Source organism: Aotus nancymaae, unplaced genomic scaffold, assembly GCF_030222135.1.
Source record: "Aotus nancymaae isolate 86718 unplaced genomic scaffold, 86718_ANA_hifiasm-v0.15.2.pri h1tg000002l, whole genome shotgun sequence".
NCBI lineage: Eukaryota > Metazoa > Chordata > Mammalia > Primates > Aotidae > Aotus > Aotus nancymaae.
Genome location: NW_026988413.1, coordinates 44773307 through 44801195, shown reverse-complemented (window position 1 = coordinate 44801195; position 27889 = coordinate 44773307). Strand labels below are relative to the sequence as shown.

Here is a 27889-nt window from a genome sequence, read left to right as displayed (position 1 = left end):
AAAAAATGTTATCTGTTCACTTAGAAAATAAAAATAAAAATACTCAACCACTAATTCCCTCCAAAATCTTTAATATATCACAAGAAAAAGATGAATAATAATCTAAATTGGCTAAATTTTTTTTTCAGCACTGCTAGCTGTTTATTTTGGACAAAAGAAAAAAAAAGCAATTGAACTGTTTTATAGCTGGAAGCATGAGCAAGGAGGGTCCCCAGGCAGTAAACTCCCCCTCCATCCCCCACCACACCCCTGCAGGTGGGCTGAGGGCTAGGGCTGAGCCTCAGGTGGGTTTGCTGTTCCCTGTGCTATCTTGTGCAGGGGTCTCCCTCCTGGGCTCTGGAGCAGCTGCAGGAGGGCCAGGCTGAGAGGGGCTGCTGCAGCTCTTCACTTGGGCAGGATGTCAGAGGACTCGGAGACCAGCTTCTCATGACAGGTCTCGATCTTCTTCACAATCAAAGCCCTGGTGGAGCTGGTGTGGCTGAAGGAGCTGGTGCAGCTGAAGGAGCTGGAGCCCAGACCACAGGTGAGGCCAGAGCTTGTGAGGCCATAGGCCAAGCTCAGACCACCTGCATAGCCGCTGGGGTCTTCACATGGATACTCATGTTCTGCATCCCCAACTCCAGCTGGCTCTCCTCGCCCTCCTGCAGCTTCCTGTAGGTGGCAATCTCGATGTCCAGAGCCAGCTTGATGGTCATCAACTCCTAGTATTCATGCAGCTGCCACACCTTGTCCTGCTTGGCCCGCTGCAGGGCAGCCTCCAGTTCGAACAACTTGGCATTGGCATCCTTAACGGCCAGCTCCCCACACTGCCCAGCATTTGCAATGGTGGCCCCCAGGGAAGCCCTCTAGCCTTTGAGGCCCTCGATCTCAACCTGGAGCCGGCTAACGTTCCAGTCCATCTAGGAGATCCCAGTCTTTGTAAGCCACAGGTCATCTCCGTGCTTCCTAGCCAGCATCTGCAGATCCTCATACTTGATCTGGTACATGTTCTCAGCCTCAGCCCAGCTGCAGTTGGCGAACTCCTCATACTACGCCTTGACCTCAGCAATGATGCTGTCCATGTACAGGGAGCGGCTGTTGTCCATAGACAGCACCACAGACGTGTCCGAGATCTCGAACTGCAGTTCCTAGATCTTCTCTTCATACAGCTGCCTGAGGAAGCTGATCTCGTTAGTCAGTCCCTCCAGGCGAGACTCCAGCTCTACCTTGTTCATGTAAATTTCATCCAAATCCTTCTTGATGAGGACAAATTCATTCTCTATCTCTGTATGCTTATTGATCTCATTCTCATACTTGTTCTTGAAGTCCTCCACCAGCCCCTGCATGTTGCCAAGCTACACCTCTAGCTTCAGCTTCTCCAGGCCCAGAGTCTCCAACTGCCACCTAAGGTTGTTGATTTAGCTCTCAAACATGTTGTCCATGTTGCTCTGAGCCATCTGCTGCTGCTACAGGAGGTTCCACTTGGTCTCCAGCATCTTGTTCTGAAGCTCCAGAAACCATACCTTGTCTATGAAGGAGGCAAACTTATTGTTGAGGGTCTTGATCTGCTCCTTCTCCTAGGTGTACACGGCCTGGATGTTGGGGTCCACCTCCAGGTTAAAGGGGCTCAGCAGGCTCTGGTTGACCATGACGGCGGTGATGCCTCCCATGCCACTGGCCCCAACATAGCCTCTGCCTAGGCTACCCCAGAAGCTGCTGCTGCCCACTCAGAAGAAGCTCGAGGAGATGTGGGCATCAGGCCCACTCGTGTAGGAGTGGCTGCTAAAGGCCCGGGGGCCAGAGGTGGACACCCTGTGGGACTTCTGGGTCACCCTGATGGACATGCTGGAGGCAGGTAGGCTGAATCAGGTGGAGATTCCAGAAGGAGCAAAGAAGCTGCTTCTTGGTTAAATTGGCTAATTCTTAATGATCTACTGTATCTGACATCCATGAGGGCTGTATGTATGCACAGTAAGTAATGAAGACCAATACTCTTTTTATACTTTTATCAACATATATTGCATATAACATTCACCTAAACCAGTAATCTTTTTATATCTAACCAAAATAAATGTAACTCAGACTAACTTTAGAAAACAAGCAATTTAAAAACATGTTTGCATTCAAACTCATCTAACAACTATAATCTTAAGTTAAAGCTTATGAGTTCACACATCTGGTATTCAAGAAATGTATTTGGCCCAAGGTACTGACTGTTTCTGTGAGCAGAGTTAACTACTACACTCCTAAAAGAGTAAACCTGATATCCAGCTTTAATCTGAGCCCATGAGTAAAACTAATTTCTCTTCAACGACAGCTTTTGCCTAGAACCAAAACACCTTTACTGACTCCTTTTGTTTATCTCTACAAAAGATTTATATACTTTTTCAATGGACTATTTTACAAAGGTCCCATTTATCATATATTACTCACCTTGATATAGAAGAGTAACTTTGGCATATTTATCAAATCAGTACCTTCAAGATGCAAAAGATGCATTTTCCTGAATATTGTATTTCATTAGCTCAGTCTCTCTGAAAACAATTCTAACCACAGGTTTAACAACATAAACATCAGTCTTAGAGTAAATGTAAAAACTGAATGACCTCCACATCTTTTCTTTTTGATGCCTCCAAAATATAAGTAAAAAATAAGTCCAAAGATTTCAGATTATAAAATATCTGGATGCACAAATAATTTATAAAATGCTCCCGTGTACATAGAAAAAAAAAACTGTGTTACTATGAAGAAGAGAAAGGAAATGGCTCAGCAGTAAATAGTCAATTCCTCTTTGATCAGTCTGATATCTTCAAAGTTATTTTAAGGGGTCTACACTCCTGTTTAAGTCACACAACTCGCAGATAATAATTCCAGGGTAGTGTCTCCCAAGCTCGCCTTGACTGACATGCTTAAAAATGAAGATCTCTGGCTAGGCACGGTGGCTCACGCCCATAATCTCAGCACTCTGGGAGGCTGAGGGGGGTGGATCACGAGGTCAGGAGTTCAAGACAAGACTGGCCAACATGGTGAAACCCGTCTCTACTAAAAAATCCAAAAATTAGCTGGGCATGGTGGCTCATGCCTGTAATCCCAACTACTTGGGAGGCTGAAGTAGGAGAATTGCTTGAACTGGGACCCAGGAGGCGGAGGTTGCAGTGAGCCGAGACTGCGCCCCTGCACTCCAGCCTAGGCTATAGAGCGAGACTCCATCTCAAAAAAAAAAAAAGAAGAATATCCCCACTCCCACTCAGACCTCCAAAATCAAACACTGCAGGTGATTATAGAGCAACTCTGGAAAATACTGATATTTGAGTGTTTAAAGGTCAGATGTTTACTCACTCCTCAAGTTTATTACCTTCTTAAAATGAGAATGGGGAAAAGTTAGCAAAGAAATATCATCTTGAATGTCTTCTCACATTTAGTTTATCTCCTTACTAGATTAAGAAAAAGTATCTTCAGAACAAACATTGTACAGAAAATGAATATCACTACCAGATTCTACTTTCTAACCGCTACCTGGTTCCATCAGAAACTGCCCCTGCTAAGGCAGTTCAATCATCTATCCACTCATCTACCCACTCACTCACTACCTGGCTCATTCATTCTTTCAACCAGATTTACTAAGGGTCTTCCCCAAGCACTGTGTTAGACACCAGAGAATCATAAAACAGTGAGCAAGGCCAGTCCCAGTCCTTGATCTCATTGAGTTTTTACAACCAACTATGGAATGATAAGGGTCAATCAGATAATCACATAAACACACAGAAGAGTTGTAGTAAGTACTATGAGGGAGATACAGAGAGGTCAGGAAAGGTCTTTGAGAAAGAGACTGAACTGAAAAATGAGGAGGGGTTACCTAGATAAAGAACTATGGGGTAGGCAAGGGTATTCCAGAGAGCAGCTATGTTAGACGCAAAGTCCCTGTGGCAGGAGAGACCATGTTGTGGACAATGGAAGGGAGGCTGGTGCGGATAAAGCACATACGAAGTGGAAGAGCACAGTGGGACATGAATGGGAGAGCAACATAAATGCCAGAGCAGTTAGGACCTTACAGGCCTTGTAAGGATTTGCAGCAAATGAGAAGTAATTGGAAAGCTCTAAAATTGAGGTGAATGATCGTATCTGCATTTTGAAATGATCATCTCTCTAAAAGTCTGGATGGAGCAAAAATGGATATAGGGAAACCAGATTATTCTAGTGGTCCAGGGCAAGAGATGATAGTTGGAGTAGGATGGTAGTGGAGATGGATTAAAATGGGCAGATTTAAGGTGTATATTTTGGAAGTTAAACTGACAGGATCTGGAAATAGATGGGCAATGGTGGGAGAAAGGAGATAAGAAAGCATCAAGAGGCTGTGGTGGCCTGTCAAAGCACTGTTATTTTGTCATTCTCTTGAATTACATGCCAAAATATTTAATACTAAAAATATGCACATAATTCTATTACTCAAGCTTTGTTTTTAGCAAACAAGCAGATGTCCTCCCTGCCCTCAAAGAATTACAATATACCAAGGAAGACTGCCCTTCAACAATTTTTTCCAATGGATGAGCATTAAAAAGGGACGATGGCCCCGAAGCATGACAGCATGAAACAAGGCAGTCTATTCATCAGAAAATGATCAAGGAAGGTCTGCCTCACTCCACCCCCATCCCCCTAAAATGGCATTTGAAGCAAGTCCTGGGCATTTCAGGCAAAAGCAGTAACATATGTGAAGGCCTAGGGGCAAAATAAAATGTAGCTGTTTAAGAAACTAAAATAAGTTCAGTTTGGATAGAAGTATATACGAAATTCATTATGTGAATTTTTTTTCTTTTTTTATTATACTTTAAGTTCTGGGGTACATGTGCAGATTGTGCAAGTTTGTTACACAGTTATACACATGCCATGGTAGTGGTTTGCTGCATCCATCACCCCGTCATCTACATTAAGTATTTCCCCTAATGCTATCCCTCCCCAATCCCCCGGCGCCCTGCTATTCTTCCCCTAGCCCCCCACTCCCCAGGCCCCAGTATGTGATGTTCCCCTCCCTGTGTCCGTGGGTTCTCGTTGTTCAACACCCACTTATGAGTGAGAACATGCGGTGTTTGGTTTTCTGTTCTTATATCAGTTTGCTAAGCATGACGGTTTCCAGTTTCATCCATGCCCCTGCAAAGGACATGAACTCATCTTTTTTTATGGCTGCATAGCATGTGAATTTTTAATTCAGTAGCATTTATTTACTGAATATCAAGCAGTAATACTAAGTACACAGGACATAAAGGTAGCTAAGCATAGAGTATAAACCATTCAAAAACTCTCACTAAACAATACTTTATATTTCTATGTACATTTATATGTGCACATAAAAGTATTTAAAATGGAATATTTATATTGTTTTAACAACCACCCATATGTTACTTGTGTAATTATTAAAGTATACTGAAAGAGGGAAGAAAGCAGTATCAAAAGGCTAGCAGTGGTTAATTCTAGACACTGGGAATGGAGACGATTATTATCTTCTTCTTTGAACTTTTGCTGGTTTCTAAAAAAGAAAGATGGTATCTGCCCTAGGAAGTCACTTTGATATACAGATAATATGGGGTAACACCAGTGCTGAACTCTATCCCATCACAATGAACAAACCACAATGTCGCTCCAGTCTCTGCTGTTCTAAGTAGTACAAATAACACTAAGCAAGATCATTTCCTCTTTATGCAGCATTTAATATATTTAACTAACTACAATGTTTTTTTATGTAGTCAATGCAGGCTGTCATATATCTGGAAACTTCTGGAAAGTTCTGTCAAATGTTCACTACTTTTAAGAGCACAGAATAAAAGCATGTCTTCTCTTTGCTGTTCATCATGCCCTGCACGGATGGACCTTCACAAAATAGTTGAGGATATCTGAAGGATAGAAACGGAATGCTTCCAAATATGATGCCACAGCTATCTTAGTTATAAGGTAGTATACATGGTTAAAATATAAATTAAGGGGGAAACATTAATAAAAGTTTTATTAAATTCACATTCCCTGAATTTTGAGACTTCAGAAGAGGAGTCTTCTTTTCCAATAATGTTCACCTATATTACTTAAACTCCACTCAGTCACTAGTACCCAAAAAGGAGCATGGTAATAAGACTCAGAAGACCTGAGGTGGATATCTGTTTCTGTCTATAACCAGCTCCATGACTTTGAACAAGTCACTTCTGAGACTGTTTCCTCATGTGTAACAAGAAGCCACTTATTTGGGAGCCCAAGCAAGAGGGTCACTCAGGCCAGGAGTTTGAGATCAGCCTGGGCAACACAGCAAGACTCCATCTCTACTAAAAATTTAAAAATTAGCCAGGCATAGTAGCATACACCTGGAGTCCTAGATACTTGGGAGGCTGAGGCGGAACGACTGCTTGAGCTAAGGAATTTGAGGCTGCAGTGAGCTACGACATTGCCACCACACTACAGCCTGGGTGACTGGGCAAGACCCTGTCTCCAAAAAAAGTAGGGAAGTACGGGTTAGATTTAATATCTAAGGTTCTTTCTAAGCCCAGAATTATTTCTATAATTTTTCATTGTTTTTTAACTGTTTCTTAAGAACTTTGGCAGATACCAAAACAAATACTGAGATGATTATTGACTAAGAAAAATTAAATTGCCTTTATGGTTTGAGACCTTTCAAGTGTTCAAAATAAAAAAGGATTGACTTTTATTAAACAACTGGTTAAAAGATACAGCAGTAAGGGAGCTAAAACCAGGGCAAATCATGTAAAGAACATTTTAAATATAGGTAAAGACTTGAAAGCCATTGCTCTTTCACTTCTCATTTCCTCAACTCCACTGCTGACCAGAGCATTGCCACCATCGCCTGCACAACAAAGTCAGGGCAAGTGTTTTTCTGAGAGATTATAAAGGAGCATGTGGGAGGTACCTCAATCCAATAGTGTGCAGATCCTACTCAAAGCCAAGGAAGCAAGGGCAATAAAAGATACACTGAAAACAAGGTACAAGTGGTTGCTATTTTCAGAGGCTCAAAAATAAAAGGTTCAATTCAGTCCTGTCTTATCTGAATTGTGAGGGGCACCTATATTTCATAATAACACACTGTTAAAAGTTTCTATCATATAAATACTAAAGAAGCTATACATACATAAAGAAATGAACACAACATTTCTATGTTGTCATATCCAATAATTTTCTTAAAGTTTAATGACATTCACATACTGGCAAAGTTAATGCATCTCCTTGTCTATGTAAATTGTCAAAGAATCACTCAGATAATCTGGTCTTTTGTTCACACCTTAAATGCTTAAAACCACCACACTAGTAAGTACCTAGCCCTGACTTCCTCTGAGAAAATTTTCATCTAAGCAAAAACAATGAGGTACTAAAACCATCCTCGACAAAAAGGGAACAATTTTTATCTCACTCTTCTTGTAACTATGCAAGGCCCTTCGGTTCAAAACACTGCTCCTGAGAAAATTATTGCTTAAAATTGTAAGTATACCTGCTTCATTGCTGAAGTTCTAAAACTGAGGATATTTTTTAAATAAGCTTTCAGAATCAACTGAAATCATATTTGCCACCTGGCATATAGCACTTACAAGTAAGAGTTTCTTGGTGATGCTGACCTCAACCACGTAACAACCCACACTATAAATTTCTCTGCTTTCCATAACAACTTGTGACTTGATCATGCATGAATTCATCTAAAATTGTTCTTAAGCCTGCTTATATTTTAGCTTGTACAAAGTCACCAATCACTCATCCATGGCAACCAGGTGGATAAATCCACCACAAGTCATCCTAATTATAAAAACTATTTAAAAGTTGTGTGGGAGGTTTGAAGGTAAGAGGAAAATAAAGCAGTATCTTATGTAAAATATAACCTTTCAATCATCATAATAAGCCTACACAAAGTCAAGATTTTGTTTATAAAGAGGAAACCATCAAACTATGAATATCAGAGAATACGAGAGTGGGGATCCAAGCAAATCTGACACGCAATTCCTGAATCAGTCTGGAATTGTACTAAGAGATAAATGTGTGATACAGAACAAGGCCATGGTTCTGTATTTTCAACCAAAGCATGGTTCCTTTCTCATGTAGAGTTTTTATTTTCATTCTTTCAACATTAAGTGCCTACTTTGTGCTAGACACTACGTTAAGACACCAGATTGACCAACCCATAGAGACAAGATCACAAGAAACAAATATATGATCACACATAATACAGCTATCATCCTCCATGGATCTTTCTAGCAGCCCCTGGTACCAATACCCTGGCTTGGCAAATAGAGCCTAAAGACATTTGGACAAATTTGGAATAATACAAGGATGAAAAAGAAAAACTGATAAATTAGAACAATTTTTGTTCCACTGGAAGCAGATCTTGGCAAATAATCTACAGAAAGCAATTTTAAAAAATTTTTTCTGGACCACCTTGCTCCTTCCTTTCACATTATAAATATAAACAATGTTTTACAAACTAACATTTAGTATACTTTAGAACATGAATACCAGTATCTAATTCTTTATCTTTTATCTTGTCTGACTTAGTAGTTCTCACTTGAAAATTCTCAGCAAAGATCAAAATGGCACATACACAAAAACAGAAATAAGAAAGAAAGAGGAAAACTAGCCAAAAATAACAAAGGAGGAGAAATGTAATTATGTAAGGCATAAAGTTAGTCATTTTCTGGCAAAGATACCCAATAAAAAAGTCACCTGATACAATGATGAAGCTAATCCCTCTAAAATTGCTTCTTTCATGGAGATAATTGTTAACTTTCTATTGGTAAACTGATAAGCATCTGGATACTAAGAGAAGAGAGGTTAAAACTGATGTATTCAATTTTAAGTCAGCAATATGTAAAAGACGAATTTCAAGGTCATGCTCTAGTACAACTGTAAAGAAAATACAACTAGGATAAAGAAATTCATAAAGGCTTCCTGATTTTTGGTAAGGACTCCTTTAACGTGTAAACATACACCCTTCCCTCTGATTCAGTGGAACAGCAGGCCCCACCCTGTCCAAGGTGCTCTTCAGAAGCAGCATCAGCAAAGAGGGAAAGTCAGTGAAAACCTGGTAGGCTTTGAATCTAAGATCTCAGTTCAAATTGTGATTCAACAGTGTGACAAATTACTTTATCTCACTAAGGCAAAATTTTTTATCTGAGAAACCTCCAAGGTTTCCAGAGGTTCAAAGTGTTCTAACGTGTTTGTTTTGTTTTGTTTACGTAAGCATTTGCGTAAAGAAAATGGCAAGATCATCAAATAAAGGGTATTACTTCAGATAAAGCACTAGCTATGTGTAAGGAAGAGGACTAGTAATAACAAATCAAAAAAGGATAACAGAATTAAGGATGTCCATTACAGACAATAAACCAATAAAGTCCGTCTTCTAGATGATAAGGCACCTAATACATAATCATTTTGTTCTGCTTTGAACCTCATGCTGCTCTAAGATTTGACCAGTTAGGCCAATCATATGTACTGGTATTCATCAGTTAACAAAAATGTGTTCAGCACTTACGTGTCTTGAGATTTTTAAAAAAACAAAATAAAAGGAAATATATGACTTAGTACCAGAACTGGACCACAGGAATAAATTATATAATAGTCACTGAGGAACAAAAAAAAAAAGGAAGAAAAGGGCTGGAATTACAAGAAAGAAATTCATGATGAGAAACGCTAAAAAGAAAAAAATGAATTAGAATGTAGGTGATGGGTTTTAAGATGTTCATTATAAAATTCCTAGAATGTTTCTGTATGTTTAAAATTTTTCCTAAAAATTTTGGAAATAAAAGAATAAATTACATTTGTTAAGTAACTCAGATAAAAGAAAAATATAATTAGAATAAAGATGCAAACAGCCTATCTGAGATAGCAAGAATGCTGGCCAGATCAGGAAACAGGATATATATTAAGACAGGTGAGACATAAGACTGAATATGAATTTTTTTGTTTTCTCATCAATATGGACATCTTCATGGCTACAATATCTTTGGAAACCATATAAATCAAAATCCATTAACCATATTCTAGGCCTCTAAAATCCTGTAATTTATCCTTATCCTGTAACTCCAAATACACATCATTTGACATTCTTTACAACTAAGTCCTAATCTCAAATTTCAGTTATTAAAATGAATTAAATTTGCAAAAATAGTTTACCATAAAAATTAATAAGACAGTGAATAGCTTTTTATAGAAAGAGAAAAATCCTATTAAATGATAACCATTAGCAAGGAGAAGCTTGGTAAGCTTTAAACCCTAATAACCACAAAATTTGGATTTCAACACTGTACTCTATTTTTTTCCAATTTAATAGAAAAGTATAACTGCTATCATTAAGTAGAAGCTAAAGGCAAGGTGAATTTGAAGCTAACAATGTGGGGACTTAAATATGTGTGTACATGAAACAGACCAGGTACTTATCCATAACCCAAGCAAAGCAATTAGAGGATACTGAACTATTTCACCATAAGTCCATTTTTTCTTGAAGCAATAATACAGTGGGTTAGTAAAAGGATACATTACCAGCATCAGGAATATTTACTGAGTAGCTAAGAAGAAAATACTGCATTAGTTGACGTTTGGGCTGTGTTCAAAATTGGCTTTAAAAAAATTAAGAAAGCCTATAAATGGAAAAAGGACTCTTTTTAGAAAAAAAATCTCAAGAACCTTTCGAAAATCAAAACTTAGAAGAAGTAAGACAGGGGAAATAAGAAAAAGTTAATACTACTCAGAACCTAAAAAATGAAATGTACAAAATAAACAAAGTATTAGAAAGTGGGCACTAGGCAATATCATGAGTAATGGAAAAATATCACTAGCAACCATGTGACAGCCAGTTTCTGATGCACAGTAATCCAAGTATCAAGCTTTGCTGTTCCTTATCCACTTTGCTACCTCACATTTTTTCCTATTATCTAACACTGCTTCATATTCACTTCTCTTACATAGCAGCCCTACTTCTGTCTTATTTTAGAGTGGCACAAGGGTCTTATTAGGGCTTAACAATAAGCAAAATTGAAAAACTGTTTTAAAGAACATGGTTTCTGGGTCTCATGAAAATGGTATCCTGATCCCTACCCTTCATGCCTCAAATATATTGCTTTCTTTAGAATGCAAATGCCTTTAGAATGCCATATCAACTCAAATCATACCTACAACATGGCTTTTCAGGGTTGGGAGTAAGGAGAAGGAAGGCTTCTCAAAACAACCAGGCCACTAGACCCCAAGGGACATAGATGGAAAGAGAAAGTCACAAAAAAGTAGGAATGAAAAATACAATTTAACCCGCAAACTTATACCTAGCCCAGGGACTATTACTACTCTTTACAAAATGATAAATACAAAAAATTAGAAACACAGGCTTCCTCATCAGGGAAGCACATTAAGGCTCTGATTAGTCTGTCAAAATTCAAATCTGTTCAAACTATGGCTTAAAGATTTGGAAGGGTGCCTGCAACCCATGTATGGCAGCTGCAAGTCCATGGGGAGCTCCAACAGCAATGATACAGGCTGAGTACTGAAGATGCAAACCAGAGGAAAAGATTTATGCAATTTACGGTGAAAGCAACAAAAATAAACTCCTTTGGAATAAGTGCTTGTGGTCCTTTTAGCTTATAAGTGTACACACAAACACACATACACACTTGTTGAAATGGAAACAAATGCCAAGTTGGCAGCATATGTTAAAAAAAAAAAAAAGGAAAAATAAATGTATAAATAAAAACAGCCAAGAGGTCAGAGTACAAAGAAGCTTATCCTGAGTGGCCTGGAGATAAAGGCAGATGGAGCACAGCACTACCTAGACTCAGGTGTCTGCTGAACAAAAAGTTCAGGGATTATAATGAGCCTCTGGTAAGTACTGCAGCATATGGAACTGTGATCTTATTTAGATTATTCTCCACACTCATATGCCTTGTTTTGATTTTTGCATACTCGCCTACAAATTAGAAGACACTGTTTTAAGATATCTGTGAAATTTAATCAACATGTAATACCCTTGTTACTATGTAAATGCCAATCAAAACATTCAAAATTACTCATGGAAGCATGAAATAGCATCAAACAATTTATTTAAATGTGTTATAGGCAGGCATCTGCAATGAAATACAATGATCCTTACTATATGATTCCAAAGAAGCATGAGAAATTGGAGAAATAAAGCAACCTAAAATGTCACTAGATTATTATCAATATAAGTTGGTATATCTACTTTCAGACACTTGACCAGTAAAAGCTAAAGGTTGTCAAATACAGTACAGTGTGGCATTATGTGACATCCTATTAGCTTGATATAAGACTCTTTAAAAGAAGAAATGTATTAAAAGGTATGATATTAGTACAGAAGCGGACAAATATACAAATGAAACAAAAGGAAGCGGAAGTAGTTTCAAAATGTGTACTAATTATTTAACAGGCACATTTTTCATAATGTGAAACCTAATTCCGCTTCCCTTAAGCACGAGTCGGACTTAGTGACCTGCTTCTAACAAACAAAACGTGACATAAGTGATGGTATGTGACTTCTGAGGCTAGTTGTAAAAAGAATAGCTTCTCCCAGGCTCTTTCTCCTCTGTCTCGGATCATTACTTTTAGGCAAACCAGCTCACCCTGTCATGAGGGAAGCCAGCCCTGGCAGAAGTCCATGGAGAGGAACTGAACCAACAGCCACACCACAAACCACCCAGTGAGTGAGCCGCTTTCAAGGCAGACTCTCCAGCCTCAGTTAAGCCTTCTAATGACTGTGGCTAGAGACGAAATCTTAACTTCAGCCGTAAGAGAAACACTAAATCTAAACTACAAAGCTGAGCCACTCCTAAATTTCTGATGACCCATGGAAACTGTGTCGGATAATAAATGTGTTAAGCCACCGATTTTGGTGGTTGTTCTGCAGAAATGACTAATACAATACTAAATGCACAAAAAGATCCAAGGACACGAAGAAATTTGGTATTTGATTAAGTTGACATTCATACTGGGAAGAGAAGAAGTAGAATTAACAAGTTATGTTGAAACAACTAGCTACAATTTGGAGGGAGAATTAAATCAAAGGTGGATATGTATTAAATTCATTATAAGAAAATAAATTCCAGGTAAGTCAAACATTAAATGTAACAAACAGAAATATAAAAATAATAAAAGAAAATAAACGCAACAGTCTTTTAAGGGTGGAAAGAGGCCTTTCTGAACATTTTACAAAACCCCAAAAACATAAAAGACAAATATTGATAGATTTCATTACATAAAAATCAAAACATACCATAAATAAGGTTTAAAGACAATCAGCAGGATATAAAAAATTATAACATTTATTAATCATGAAGGCTCAATATCTCTAAAATTATACAATTCTTTTTTATTTTTTTCTTCCTCACACCCACAATTCTTATAAAGTATAAGAAAAAAGACAAAACTTCTGAGAGAAAAGGGAATAAAATTCATGAAAAGTATTTCACTGAAACAAAATATGGACAGTATACAAAGACATAAAAAGATGTGCAAATACACTAATAATAAAATGAATATAAATAAAAACAAAGTATCACTTTAGTCTGTCAAACTGACAAATATTATATGGCAATATGTACCAAAATGTTACATGAATACACCTTCTGAGGCAGAAACACCATCCCAGAATTTCTTTTATGGATGCAAAGATATGATCAAGGATTTTCAATATACCATTTTTATTACAGTGAATAACTGAAAACAACCAAATGTCCACAAATATGTAAATAAATTATGGCATGCATACAGTAGAATAATTTACAATCATTGAACAGGACAATATATAGTTATATTGCTTGAGATTCTGTTTCCAAAAAAGTTGGAAGATTGCATGTATAATATGAACCCATTTATGTGAAATTTTATACACACACAGCATGATCCTCATCATCATCATCCTCATCATCATCATTATCATAGAAAGAGATCAAGTAATAAGAATATGAACCAAAATGATGACAATTATACTTTATTTTTTATATTTTTCCATATTACTTAAATCTTCAGTAATGGGTATTTAGTATCTTTATATACTAAAACAAAATTAACATTGCAGTCTATTCTGCTACAGTAGATATTTCTTTAATGTAAATTAGCTCATATGTAGGAAAATGACATCAGTATTATGTGAAAGCTATGCTGGTTCATATACAATTTTCCCCAGTACATGAAGGTTTTGATCCAAACAAGAGCAAGTTTTCTCCCAATTAAAGCAAAAGTCTCATTTGGTGACTTCAAGACTTTCCACTGTTAAAGGCGGCTGAGAGTATCAACGAAGAAATACAAAGATATTTTCCCCTGTGTTTAAAATAAAATAAAATCAACAGGTCAATACCCTGGAGCAGATTTTCAACTTTGATGAAATTGGTCTGTATTAGAAGTAGATGACTTTAAAAATCTACAACAAAGGAAGAAAACCAGGATTTCAGGCTAAGATCGATGTGATGCTGGGTGCAAATGCCAGTAGGGATTTAATAGTGCTACTGTTTTTATTACAACTCCTATTTTCTTAGCTCTGTTTGCAAAATTCCACTGGTTTCAAATGATCTGTTCCTAGCCCTATTTTCTTTACAGGCCCTAAAATTTTATGGTATAATTTTGCAAAATTAAAAAATTTTCAGGAATGCATATATGTCATTAATAGAAAAATGCCTCTACTATTCTGAGTAAAATGCAGTAAGGTAGAAAAATGTTCCATACCAAAAAAAAAAAACAAAAAGTAAAGAAAGAAACCAAAAAAGAGAAATGAAGGAAAGAAGGAGGAAAGGAAAGGAAGAGGGAAAAAGAGGAGGAAGAGGAAAGAAAAAATTACACACCTCACTTTGTTTCAGTGACAGTGTCTAATCAAAGATATTAAATGCAAGGCAAAACAATCTCATCAATATTCTTGATTTATACCACACATTTTGATTCTATATATCTAAAGAAATGGTCTGCCCCATCAGACACTTAAAATCTAAACAAGGCAGTGAATTAAATAGTCATCCACTATGGTAGGGGAGGAAAAGGGACACATTATTTTATTATACCCAACACAAGAATATACAATCAAATGCTATGGGAGGTATTTGGGCTGGGAAGCTGAGGAGGTGAGGAATGCAAAGAATAAGGGAAACAATTCTGAAACTACTTAAGGTACATTGTAGGATTTAGCAAATGAGTTGGGAGAAGAGGGTTGACTGTGGGAAAAGGAGACATAAATGCCCAGGGGGAATCAGGGAAGAATGCTGTGGGGCCGTAGAAGCAAAGCCATAGAAGACAGAATGAATATACCTAGTACTCAAATATTAAGAGTCTAATACCATTCCCTACCGATTCTGGGACTGGGTAGGGAAGGTTTAAGATGAGCCTGAAACATTTTCTGTGCCCACTAAGAAGTGCTTAGAAAAAGATGGAAGTACATCAATTTACAGGAGCTTGCTTGGTGATCCCACTGGCTAAATATGAAAAAAATTTGACTACTTATTAAACGAAGCCAGTAATGAGTTTAAACCACTAAAAAAAAACTTTGATTTTGCTAATTTTCTAAAACTGAGCAATACTTAAAAATATGTGTTTTAGCTTCAAAAGGTAAATCAGGTAATTTAATTTAAGTAATTAATACCATGAAAAAAAATGTTACAAACTACTAAGTTAAGTAAAATATGCAATATTGACTGGGGGTTGCTTTTTGTTGTTTGGTTCTTTGGGTTTTTTTGAAACAAGGTCTCCCTCTGTTGCCCACACTGGAGTGCAGTGGCATGATCATAGCTCACTGTAGCCTCAACCTCTCAGGCTCAAGTGTTCCTCCTGCCTCTGCCTCCCAAAAGCTAGGACTACAGATGCACACCACCAGGCCTGGCTAATTTTTTGAATTTCTTATAGAGATGGAGTCTCACCATGTTGCCCAGGCTGGTTGCAAACTCCAGAATTCAAGCAATCCACCAGCCTCAGTCTCCCAAAGTGCTGGTATTACAGGCATGAGCCACCGTGCTCCACTTAAAATACTGTTTTAAAGTAAGTCCCCCTGATGATCATTCTCAGAAATATGTTAGAAAAGAAGTTCCCTTGCAGGTATAAAAAATTTTTTTCAATTTACAAATTATGTTTCTACACTTATTTCCAAATAATAATTGTTGAGCTGAGTTAAAGCTTTTCACTATTCTTTGAGTATTATATCTGCATATCCAACTGTTAATTGAATTTGAGGTCCATTAGTAAACCAAAAAGCTTATGACTTTGAGGACTATTTAAAATGCACAGTGTTTTATTAATTATCATTAGTAGTACTATTATACAGTGGTTGTACCCTGGTAAGTTTGTTAAGAAACAGCTGACGTTGAAATTGTCTGACCCTAAAGGACATGTTGGGAGAAACAGAGAAATCGTACCAAAAAAAAAAAAAAAAAATGTGAATCAACATCTCTTTCTTTGATATTTACTCCACGCACATCAATAAACATTTACTGGACCATCTGCTACCTGACAGGCATCATACCGGTTTCTATGAAACTGAAAGAATAAAGAAATTTCTGTGTATTATCTATATAGATATTGAACATTAAGCAGTGTTCTTTGGAATTATTCCAGCCTTGTGAAAAGGCTAAGAGGGCCATAAAAATGAAATGAAGAAAGATGGATTTTATAAAGGATAGAGGCAATTGGAGATGTCACAGAAAGACAAACTATATAGCATTCTATATTATCTGGTTCTTCTACTTTCAGAGAATGACTCTATCATCCAAACAGCTGCCCAAAGGTCAACATGATAGTGAGCCAAAGTGACCACTCATAAAAAAATAGAAATCATCCTTTCTCTTGCTTGAAATCCTTCAATAACGCCTCATTTTCTATAGCATAATATCAAGCTGCTTAGATTTAGCATACAAGGCTGATTATGATCAGATTCCTAGTCCCATCACTTTCACTCTTTTTTTCGAGACAGTCTCACTCTGTCACCCAGGCTGGAATGCAGTGGTGCAATCTCAGCTCACTGCATCCTCTGCCTCCCAGGCTCAAGCAATCCTCCCACTTCAGCCTCCCAAGTAGCAGGAATCACAGGCATGTGCCACCACACCTGGCTAATTTTTTATTTTTTGTGGAGACGGAGTCTCACCATGTTGCCCAGGCTAGTCTCAAACTCCTGAGCTCAAGTGATCCACGCACCTTCCCAAAGTGTGGGGATTACAGGTGTGAACCACCACGCCTGGCCAGTTTCTGTCTTTCATAGTACATCATGCTTCAACAAAACCCAGCTCCATACAATTTCTAGAATATGCCATACTTTTACTTGTCTCTGGGCCCTTATACATCTCTCCCTTCTGTCTACATCACTCCTCCCACCTTTCTTTGTTTTGGCCAGCTCTTACCCATCCTTCATGTTAGCTTAGATGTCACTGTATCAGGAAGTCCACTCTGACTCTCCAAATCTGACTGATTCTCTTCCTATGTGTTCCCATAAAACTCTATCCTTCCCATACTCATGAAATGGTAGCATGGCATTTATCACACCTGATTTTCTCATCTTTACCCTTAATCAGCTGTGATTTCTGTGAGGGCAGAAACACTTGTTCAATGCTGTACTTCAGTGCCTTGCACTTAAGTGCTCAGTGTTCAATACAGTTTCATTGAAGAAATTTATAAACCACTTAGCTGTCCATATAAACTACATCATACTAAGAATGTGATATTAAGTTCTGGAGGCCTAGACTGAATGGCACTGTACAACCACCTGCCATAAATTGTGTGTGAGTGTTGTGTATGTGCACACAAATGACTATCTCCATCTCTTACCTGATAGTTTTACTTGACAATTGAAGATATTTATGGAGAAAGTTATTTTTAAAATAAATTATACTTAAGCCTTAAGTATAAATATACATAGAAAAAAATAAGCAAACTAGGCACAGTGGCTCATGCCTGTAATCCCAGCTCTTTAGGAGGCTGAGGCAGGAGGATCACTTGAGCTCAAGAGTTTGAAACCAACCTGAGCAGCACAGGGAGACCCTGTCTCTACAAAAACAAACAAACAAACAAAAATTAATGTAGCCACTGTGCTCCCAGCTCAGGAGGCTGAGCTGAAAGGATCTTTTGAGCCAAGGAGATCGAGGCTGCAGTGAGCTTTGATCACACCACTGCACTCCAGCCTGGGTGACAGAGCCATGAGACCCTGGCTCATTTTAGAAAAAAGAAAAAGGTCAGATGCAGTGGCTCACACCTGTAATCCCAGCACTTTGGAGGCTGAGGTGGGCAAATCATGAGGTCAGGAGTTCAAGGCCAGCCTGGCCAACATGGTGAAACCCCATCTCTACTAAATATACAAAAAATTAGCCGAGTGTGATGGCACATGTCTGTAATCCCAGGTATTCAGGAGGCTGAGGCAAGAGAATAGCTTGAACCTGGGAGGCAGAGGTTGCAGTGAGCCGAGATCATGCCACCGCACTCTAGCCTTGGCGACAGAATGAGACTCCATCTCCAAAAAAAAAACAAAAAAACAAAAGCAGAACATATGTAGATTATTACATATATCTGTATATTGAACTTCAGGAAGGGGTGTGTGTGTGTGTGTGCTTGTGTGTGTTTCTTCAATAAATTACAGCACAACATTCTTGTCCAAAGGCAGTAAAGATGAATAAGAAGGATCAAGTAACCTTCATAACCCACTCAACTATAAGGCATTAAGAATTTTTTTCCCAATTAACAGCTGATTTTTAGGAAGTGTTTAGTTAGATTTTCCTTAACAGCAATATTTTTCAGTCTGTGCTCCATGGTCTCCTAATGATTCCCAGGAGTCTTGAGGGCTGGGGGGAGAGGGTGCTAAATGAACAGAGTTCTGAGCCTGCCTCAGTAAAAGCCACTCTGATTTTATCTCTTTCTTTTTTTTTAAATAATGGAATTCCAAGCAAGATTTTCTTTGAAGAAGGGTTCACTACCTTAAAATAAGAATAAAAGAAAAAAAGAAAAAGGTTAAAAACACTGCTTTAAAGAATCAGCAGTGGATTGAGGTTTGTACTATATAATTCAAGCTCTAATGTATTTCATATTTCTTGGTTAGCCTAAATTCAACTGTCAGGTTTATAGGCCTTTCTTTGTGCTAAAATGAGAAATACCATTTGAATACAGAACTATCCAGGTAGAGGAAAAACGAAATGTGTTTTTGAGAAATATATTTACTCTCTGATGCAGCTATTTCTAAATTTATTTATCTTATTATTTTTAATGGCATTATTTATGTACCAATCTTCAAGTTAACGATTCATAGCACAGAATACCAAAATAATCTAATTGAACAATAGAAGCCCACTGTAAATGCCAGCTGCTGCTATGTTTCATATACTGTAAACAAATACTCCATCTCACTTTAATAGTTTCTTAGTAGAAAGATCACCTTAAAGAGAAAGATCCACCAAAGTCATATTTAACTAGCAATTTTAGCTATTTTGCCAATCAAGAAACAAAAGAGGCTCAGAGTAGCTGAAACTGGGGGTGCTCCATCATAAAACATCCAGAAGACCAGAGGGGTGAATTTGACCTGCCAATGAACACACTGAAGATTGATAAGCAAAAATGGGATTCTTACAACAGAAACCTCCTGCCAACCTGTGCACAACATTAGGTGGTTGAGGAATGGCACTTGACTGGAAGTCAGGGAAACACTTGCAATCAAGTCCCAGCTCTGTAACTTAACAAGTTATATGAACCCAAAACCTTTAGAGCTAAACACATAAAATTATTCATAAGACCTAAAGAGGTGAGAAGCAACCAAATTAATTTTCATCTCTCTGGGAAACCGTGTATTAGCACTGTAACCTATAAGGCTCTCTTCCACTTCCAAACTCCTCTGGCATTCACTAGCCACACGAGTGTTAGTTACCGTTTTATAGGTAACTCCCCAACCAAGTTGTAAGCCCCTAAAGGGTATAGGCCATGTCTCACTCCTTTCTATACATCCTGAAGTTCTTAGAATTTTGCTAAGCATTTGCAGATGCTAAATAAATGTATCTTGACTGCTTGTTTAATTGTAGATATGGTTTATATTACCACCCATTTTTAATGTTGATATTTTCATATGGTTATGTCCGATGTTACACTCTTTAAATGCCAGTCAGAAGAGCAAGGGAGAAAATAAGTGGCCAGATCAGACTGTATTGAGAGCCGTGGAACCCATCTGATATTACCTCTCCATGCATGTGTCCCTCCCAAAGAACTGAGGGTCCACTCTGTTCTAGGGGTATGTGTTTACTGTTCCTGCTATGCTTTGTAGCAAGTCAGAAATAAGATTTAGATTCAAGTCTCAGCTATGCCAATGAGTAAGCAATTCATTTCATTTATCTGAATAGACGACCTTACCTCCAGCTATCTATGATTCTAACTTCAGGCCTTTACCCTCCAACATCAGAATGGCCCCTCCCTCGAAGTACTAACCCTATCTTTCATGTATGTCCCATCATCATCATCACTACACCCATGTTCAAAGACCATTTCTGACTCCTGCTACAAGGTCAACATACTCATTAAATTATTTACACTTCTAATGATAACACTTCTAATTGTCTGATCTTCATACCTGTTTTCATTTAATAAACACAAATCAGGTGAGTAGCTGGGTAACAGGGGAAAAGACACTCATTTAGGGAAGCTTCTAATATATTCCTGTTTTCAGCAGCAAAAGATAAGTTAGGGCTCCATTTGCAAAAAAGCACCAATAACAGTAAATGAAACTAAATTATTTTTATACTGGTCACCAGAAAGGTTGTTTTCATCTTAATCAACAGCTCAGTAGCCTTGAGACTAATCTCCTTATCTCTACCATTTTATAAGAAACTTATGAACAGAGTTCTGAGCCTGCCTCAATCAGAGCCACTGTGCTTTTATCTCTTTCTTTTTTAAAAAAAAAATGGAATTCCAAGCAAATATCAATTGATGATGATGTTTCATCAACATCAAATGATATTAGGGAATTTCACAATGACTGTGACAATAAATGGCTTAGAAAGAAAATTGAATAACAATTTTGATAGGCTTTAGGGAATATATGAGCTAGATAAAAATATATGGGCCATACAGAGATTTGATGCAATTTAAATTAATATCCACCAGTTTTGAATAATAAAGTTTCTCAGAACCTAATGTAGCTTTGTTCTGCAAAAAAGGACTAGGGATATCACCTAAAAAACCTGTCCCTAACCAACTAATTGTTATCCAAGTAATTAAAAAGAAAAGTGGCAATTTTGCCTCTTCATACATGTTAAGCAAAACCAACCATAATAAAATCCCCGATGAAAGGTGAGTTTTAAAAATAAGAGAGAGATGTAGGTAACATAATCCTCCAGTAAATACTTAAAAGGTTATTTTTTCTCAGCCAAAATCGTATCAACATTTTCCTACATTTTGGATATTAATCTCAGTACAAACATCAGATGACTATCAAACATAAAATATAAAAATATTTGGCTAATGGTATAGTGAGGGTTTGTTTCATTTTACATAAAGATAGAGTGATTAGCCAGTCACAAAAATCAGTCAATATTACTCATCCATAAATTATGATAAAAATCTACAAACTCTAAATGAAGCATTGAGAAAAGAAAAAAAACTAAATATATTTATTGTGAAACTAATAAAATAAAAACCTCAGCTCATAGAGAATATTCATTTTGTGTTGGTTAAAATTTTACATCACTGTACTAAACACAGTAATATTAAAAATTGTGTTATTTTAATTACCTCATTTAATCTTCACATTAACCTTATTTTTATCCCTATTTTAAAAGATAAAAACTGATGCTCAGAGAGCTTAAAAAATCTTCCCAGGCTCAAAGAGACAGTAAATAGCAGAGCTGAATACAGATTATTTGATTGTGTAACCTGTGTATTTAAGCACTATGCTACACTGCCTCCAGTTATTCACAACTCTCAGTAAATATTCAACACTCCCAATAAAACACAGGGCATGATGAGTTATTGATTTCATAACTGCTACTGCAGCATTCTAATACTACTTATTTGGAAAAGTGTTCTGAATACTCAATTAATTCACTCCACTATGTAAAAGGTAAATGTTCAAGTCTTATTCAAATGGAGAAGGGGTAGAAAAGGAAGAAAAGTACTAAGTCTATATGCAACATCGATTAATAAAAAATATTATCAGCGTTGTCTTTAAACTTCACAATTACTAAAGATCCTTATTATCCTGCTGTTCTTTTAGCACCCTCAATTGCCTCTTAGAATTTGAAATTTCACTGCTGAAACAAAAGAAAGATAAGATATATGTACATTTCAAAAAACTGTGCCCTTTTGCAATTTATCTTCTACATTTCTTACCTGGATCTTCTAAAACTCGACTAGAAGCTAAAGCAATCCAACTGTATATATAAAATGTAAAACCGGAAATGCCAGAAAATCAACATGACCTTTCAAATACAACATTTTCCACAATCATTTAGTTAATACTAGGAAAACATTTTACAGTATTTAAAGCATAATCTTTATGTGTAATACTTTCAGCAAATATAAAAGCAAATACAGAACAAAATCAACCACATTTTTAAACCAAAACTGCAATTAATTTTAAACTACTACTTTTTCTGTAGTCTGTTATCTACCTATTAAAACATTCATAATCATATTAGTGTGCTCTAGTTAAATACAAAGCTGATGTTAACCGATGCACTACCCCAGTCACCTCCTGTAACTGGTGGGAACTATTAGTAGAACAAACCCTTTCCCTGGCCCCAATTTCCCTATATTAGTTTGCTTAAGAACAAAAATATGTGTTGGGCAAAGAGATGGGATAAGGCTTCTCTGTAAGCAAACAAGATCACTCTTGATTAATCTCCAATGTAATGGCCTCAACAGCATGGCTTCTAACCAACCAGACTCCTCTGGCTTCTAAGCAACCAGACTCCTCAGTGAAAAATACTCTAAACAAAGATAAAAATTAGCTAGAAGATTATATTACCCTAAAATTAAATTTTATGTGAGAGCAAATGTATAACCTTTTATCTTCTGATCCAGTCATATCTTGGTTAAAAGCAAAAGATATGCAAATCAATGCTAATAGGATGTCAGATATTCCAAAAAAGAATTACACTTCAGATAAACTACTACTCAAAATTCTTTTTATACCATAATCAAATAGCAATCCTTAAGAATATACCTTTCATTCCCCTTTGACTACATTAAGTATTTCCAAAAGAAGCTGAACAGAAAATACTTTTCCTCAGACTTCTTTCTGCAAATCTCCTAGCAGGAGACAAAAATTAGCAAAACAAATGAACCCAGAATCATTAAAAGGTGTGGACAGTGTAAATCTTCCAGCTTTAATACCTGAGAACTAGGAAGAAAAAGAGATAAAGGAAATAAAGTGAGCAACCCAATACCTGGCTGAAGGACAAATTCTATCCTTAAAATTAAGTATGGCTCCTATTGACTCTATGAATTCAGTCCATATTTCTTTAATGCAAAGAGGGAAAGAGCAAAGTTACAGAATGAAGAGATAAAAGTGTAAAACATCAACAAAGCAACTAAACTGGATACCTCACCTATCACAGAGAAAATCAACAAGGCCTAGTGAATTTATATGTACACATTTATTTATGGAAGAACTTTGGAATAATAAATATGTCTTCTGCTTCTTGTATTCTAGACATGTTCTACTCCATTGTCTAGGAAAAACTGAAAAGGTGGCATTTGTGGCAGAGGACAAACAGAACTCAGGCTTACTATAACAGAGCAGCAAAACAAGGTGAGAGAAAAGCAGTTAAGGAGGGGAGGTTTACATTCGGCATATTTTTAAAAACGTATATTGGCTTTTTTTTCCATGGGGGGAGGAACGTAACTGGCTACCCTAAGAATGAAACAGAATCAACATGGCAAGAAACAAAACCAGAGGAAAATTAAAGGGTCCCTGAGAATGGTTTATACCCCAAACAAAACAAGACTGAGACAAATTAAAGTAGAAAAAAGACCAAAAAACCCCAACTAAGACAAAAACCCCAATCTTCTCTCTTGCATTGAGAGAAGTAGAATAAAACAACACCAAGAACAAAATATCTGCATCCAGAAGTCAGGTTCACATACATACACACTATACAGCAGGAGAACAAAAGGATAACATATTTTACAATATTAAAACTAATATAATTATTATATATTTTTAAATATTAATTTTTAAAAAAAGAGAGAGAACAAGTTGATCAGCTCTGCCCATAGAAGCTTCAAAAAAACTCCATAGGAGTCAACCTAATGGATGTGAGACAGAATTTCACGGGGGCTTTGATACGCATTTCCCTAATGATTAATGATGTTAAACATCTTTTCATGCCCTTATTGGCCATTTGTATATTTTCTTTGGAGAAATGTCAATTCAAACCCTTTGCCCATGTTTCAATAAGGTTGTTTTTTTCTTATTGAGATGTTTGGAGTTTTTTGAGGCTGACTCTCACTCTGTCGCTCAGCTGGAGTGCAGGGTGCAATCTCGGCTCACAGCAACCTCCGACTCCTAGGTTCAAGCAATTCTCCTGCCTCAGCCTCCTGAGTGGCTGGAATTACAGGCATGCACCACCACGCCCAGCTAACTTTTCATATTTTTAGTAGAGATAGGGTTTCACCATGTTGGCCAGGCTGGTCTTCAACTCATGACCTCAGGTGATCAACCCACCCTGGCCCCCAAAGTATATACTGTGGATAGCAACCCCTTATCAGATACATGATGTGGGGATCCCCCACCAGCGTAGAGGCCCCTCCGTGTCTCCGCCATGACGGGGTTTGAGCCCAGACACGTCTCTCTCCACTGGGTGCAGTCGAGTGAGGTGGTTACAGGAAGACGTGGGAAATGTTAAGCTTGCAGAAAGTCACTCTCAGTTCACTGCTTCTAAGGCATGACTGAAGTAATGCCAGATTATTGTTTTTCTCCTGAAGTCAATGTTCTGGGCTAGTTCTATGACTCTATTTACCCGTAGTCACAGAAGCATTGAGATCATTCACTTAATCACTACAAAATTGTTCCCCTCCTGATTTATTGCTTGCCCACCTGTCTTAACGTCATTTTCTGTAACAATGGATAAAAGGATAAGAATCTTTTGTGACCTTTAGGTAAACTTGTATGTTGTTCCCTTCCTTGGTTATTTTGTACTTTCCTTGGTTACTTTGTAACTTTCTATTCTTTCCCTCTGATAATGATTCTGTAAGAAGACTGACGTCAGTCACTGTATGTAAAATCATATATAAGAACATGTGCACAAAGAATAAATCGCTGATCTGAGCATATCTCATTTCAGTCCTCCAGACCCATCTATCTCTCTCTCTTCTCTTCCGCGCACTCTCTCTTCCAGGTATTAGGACCCTCTTGCTGGTCAAGAGACCCCCGGCAGACGTGCCGGTCTCACGGCCAACAACAACATGAACCACAGGATTCTTTTTAAATTCACTTTTCTATTCCCTAATTTCTCAGAGTTGGCTATATGTAATGCAGAAGTACATTTTGAGTTGAATATACTTCTTCCTTGTTTTTATTTTTTACCTAATACAAAACTTAAAATACTCAAGAGGAAAACAGTGGAAAATAACCTCCATCCCTGTTCTTCAGCTACCAAGTTCCAATCCCCAGAGATATTTTCCATCTTCTTTATAATTCGCTCCAGAAATATTCTATGCATATATAAGAAAATACATTTCTTAAGTCTCCTCCAATATAATCTATCCATTGTTCTGCACTTTACCTTTCTGACTTACTGTATCTTGAAGATTATTACATTTCAGTATATATAAACTGCCTTATTATTTTTAACATAAACATTTCATTATATATACTATAATTTATTGATCCAGTCCCCTAAGGATGGGCATTTAAGTTGCTTCCAGTTATTGCCAAGAATATCCTTAGATATATTTCACACAATTACAGGATCTATAGGATACATTCTAGTAGAAAACTCAAATGTTATGTATATTTCAGATTTTCCAAACTGATCTCAATGAAAATTGTACAAATCCATACTCCCATTAGCAATGATCACATTTGCCCAGTTCCCTACACCGTCAATGACACATTGTGTTTTCAAATTTGTTTCTTTGCCAACTAGGTTTTTAAAAAAGGCATCTCATTAAAGTTTTAATTTTGCATTTCTCTTATTATGAACTGTTAATATTATTCGTATCTTTGTCTATTTTTTCCCACACCCCCCCACCCTTTGTCCATTTTTCTATCCAATTGTTGGTCTTCTTCTCATTGAGTTGTTGGTGTCCTTTATATATTTATGAAATCAGCTCTTTTCCTATGATATGAATTGCAAATACTTTTTCCTAGTTTTTGTTTTTTGATATAGTGTATTTTCTTAATTTTTAAATTTAGGAAAAAAAGGTAGTCCCACTATGTCTTTGTTCAAACTATATCTCTTATTTTGAATGTTCTTCCCTTCCTTCAAAGGTCAATTCAAGTAGAGTCTGCTGTCTCCCTAATGACTCAAGATCACCTTGATTCAAAAACTATTTAGGGAGGGCCTACTACATTACACTACATCAAAGTAGACAAATAAGGACATTCAGTGAATTTGTGATACGTTAGCACATGGCAAGGAAAATTGATAGAGGCCTCTAAATACCTAAATTGTATCTGAAAAAATAAGAAGATACAATCCAAATTTTAAAAATAAAACACATGGTGAAACCCCGTCTCTACTAAAAACACACAAAAAAAATTAGCTGGGCATGGTGGCGCGTGCCTGTAATCCCAGCTACTCGGGAGGCTGAGGCAGGAGAATTGCCTGAACCCAGGAGGCGGAGGTTGCTGTGAGCCGAGATCACGCCATTGCACTCCAGCCTGGGTAACAAGAGCGATACTCCGTCTCAAAAAAAATAAAAATAAAAATAAAAATAAAAAAATAAAATAAAATATAACAAAGGCCCAGGTAACAAGAACTTATTGTCTATAAATTAGTCTCACTGGAGTACAGAGTCCTAATGTTGGAGTGAAAAAGAGAAAAAGCTGAAGAAGCAAGCAGAGCCAGAGAGGGTAAGTCTTTTAGGCAAATTTAAGTAAGTTTTTCTTAACCTAAGGGTGACCAGAAGCCACAGAACCATTTTAAGCAGTAGAGTGCTGGTCAGAAAAGAATTTTACAAAGACTGTTGATTGCAGTCTTGAATTTATCCAGCACTTCAGTGGGCAGACTTGAAACTGATTGAAATATCAAATATACTCTTATTTATTCATTAAGTGAACTTTAAACCACTATGGAATAGAATGCTACAGAAAGGTGAAATAAGGTAATGTGCTGCTCTACTCCTTTGACTAAGGGCTTGAAACTATTACTGTGCAAGTCAACTTGAAGCAATAAGATGAGACCTCTAATAATAAAAAATCATAGCTAGCTTTGCACAGTGGTAGTATCATAGCCAATGAGGTTTATCAGAGGAGCGATTATTGCTAATTGAAAACTTTTCCCAATACCCCACCATGACAACTTGAAATGTAGTCGGCATTGGCAATTTCTGGCAGTCTCTATGGGAACTGAATTTAAAAAAAAAATCATAGCTGACTCAACACTTTATCATAAAATCCAAAATGGAACAGTATATGCCCAAATTCACGCAATTCACTCGACAACTTTACTCTTACTTCTCCATTTTATGCTAAACAAACTGTCATACCTCTCTTTTATCCTGCTTTTTTGCCTTTTTTTTTTTTTTTTTTTGAGACAAGGTCTTGTTCTGTCACTCAAGCTGGAGTACAGTGGTGTGATTATAGCTCACTGCAGCCTCAAACTTCTGGACTCAAGCAATACACCTGCCTCAGCCTCCTGAGTAGCTGGGACTGCCCAGGGGCATCACCACGTCAGGCTTTTTTTGTGTGTGTGAGTCAGGATCTTACTCTGTTGCTCAGGCTGGAGTACAGTGGCATGATCATAGCTCACTACAACCTCTGCCTCCCAGTCTC

At 37.2% G+C, this 27889-nt stretch overlaps 1 protein-coding gene, 1 non-coding gene and 1 pseudogene across 5 annotated transcripts in view; 1 reads left to right on the top strand and 2 right to left on the bottom strand.

The window, feature by feature from the left end:
- Positions 1 to 27889, bottom strand: part of IMMP2L (inner mitochondrial membrane peptidase subunit 2) — an 895580-nt gene that overhangs the window by 852359 nt on the left and 15332 nt on the right. The gene's annotated exons all lie outside the window — the stretch shown is intronic.
- LOC135269681 (keratin, type II cytoskeletal 8-like) lies at positions 385 to 1823 on the bottom strand (annotated as a pseudogene).
- LOC135274594 (U4 spliceosomal RNA) lies at positions 27323 to 27462 on the top strand. Its single transcript, XR_010342381.1, has one exon. It is a non-coding gene; the product is annotated as a U4 spliceosomal RNA (small nuclear RNA).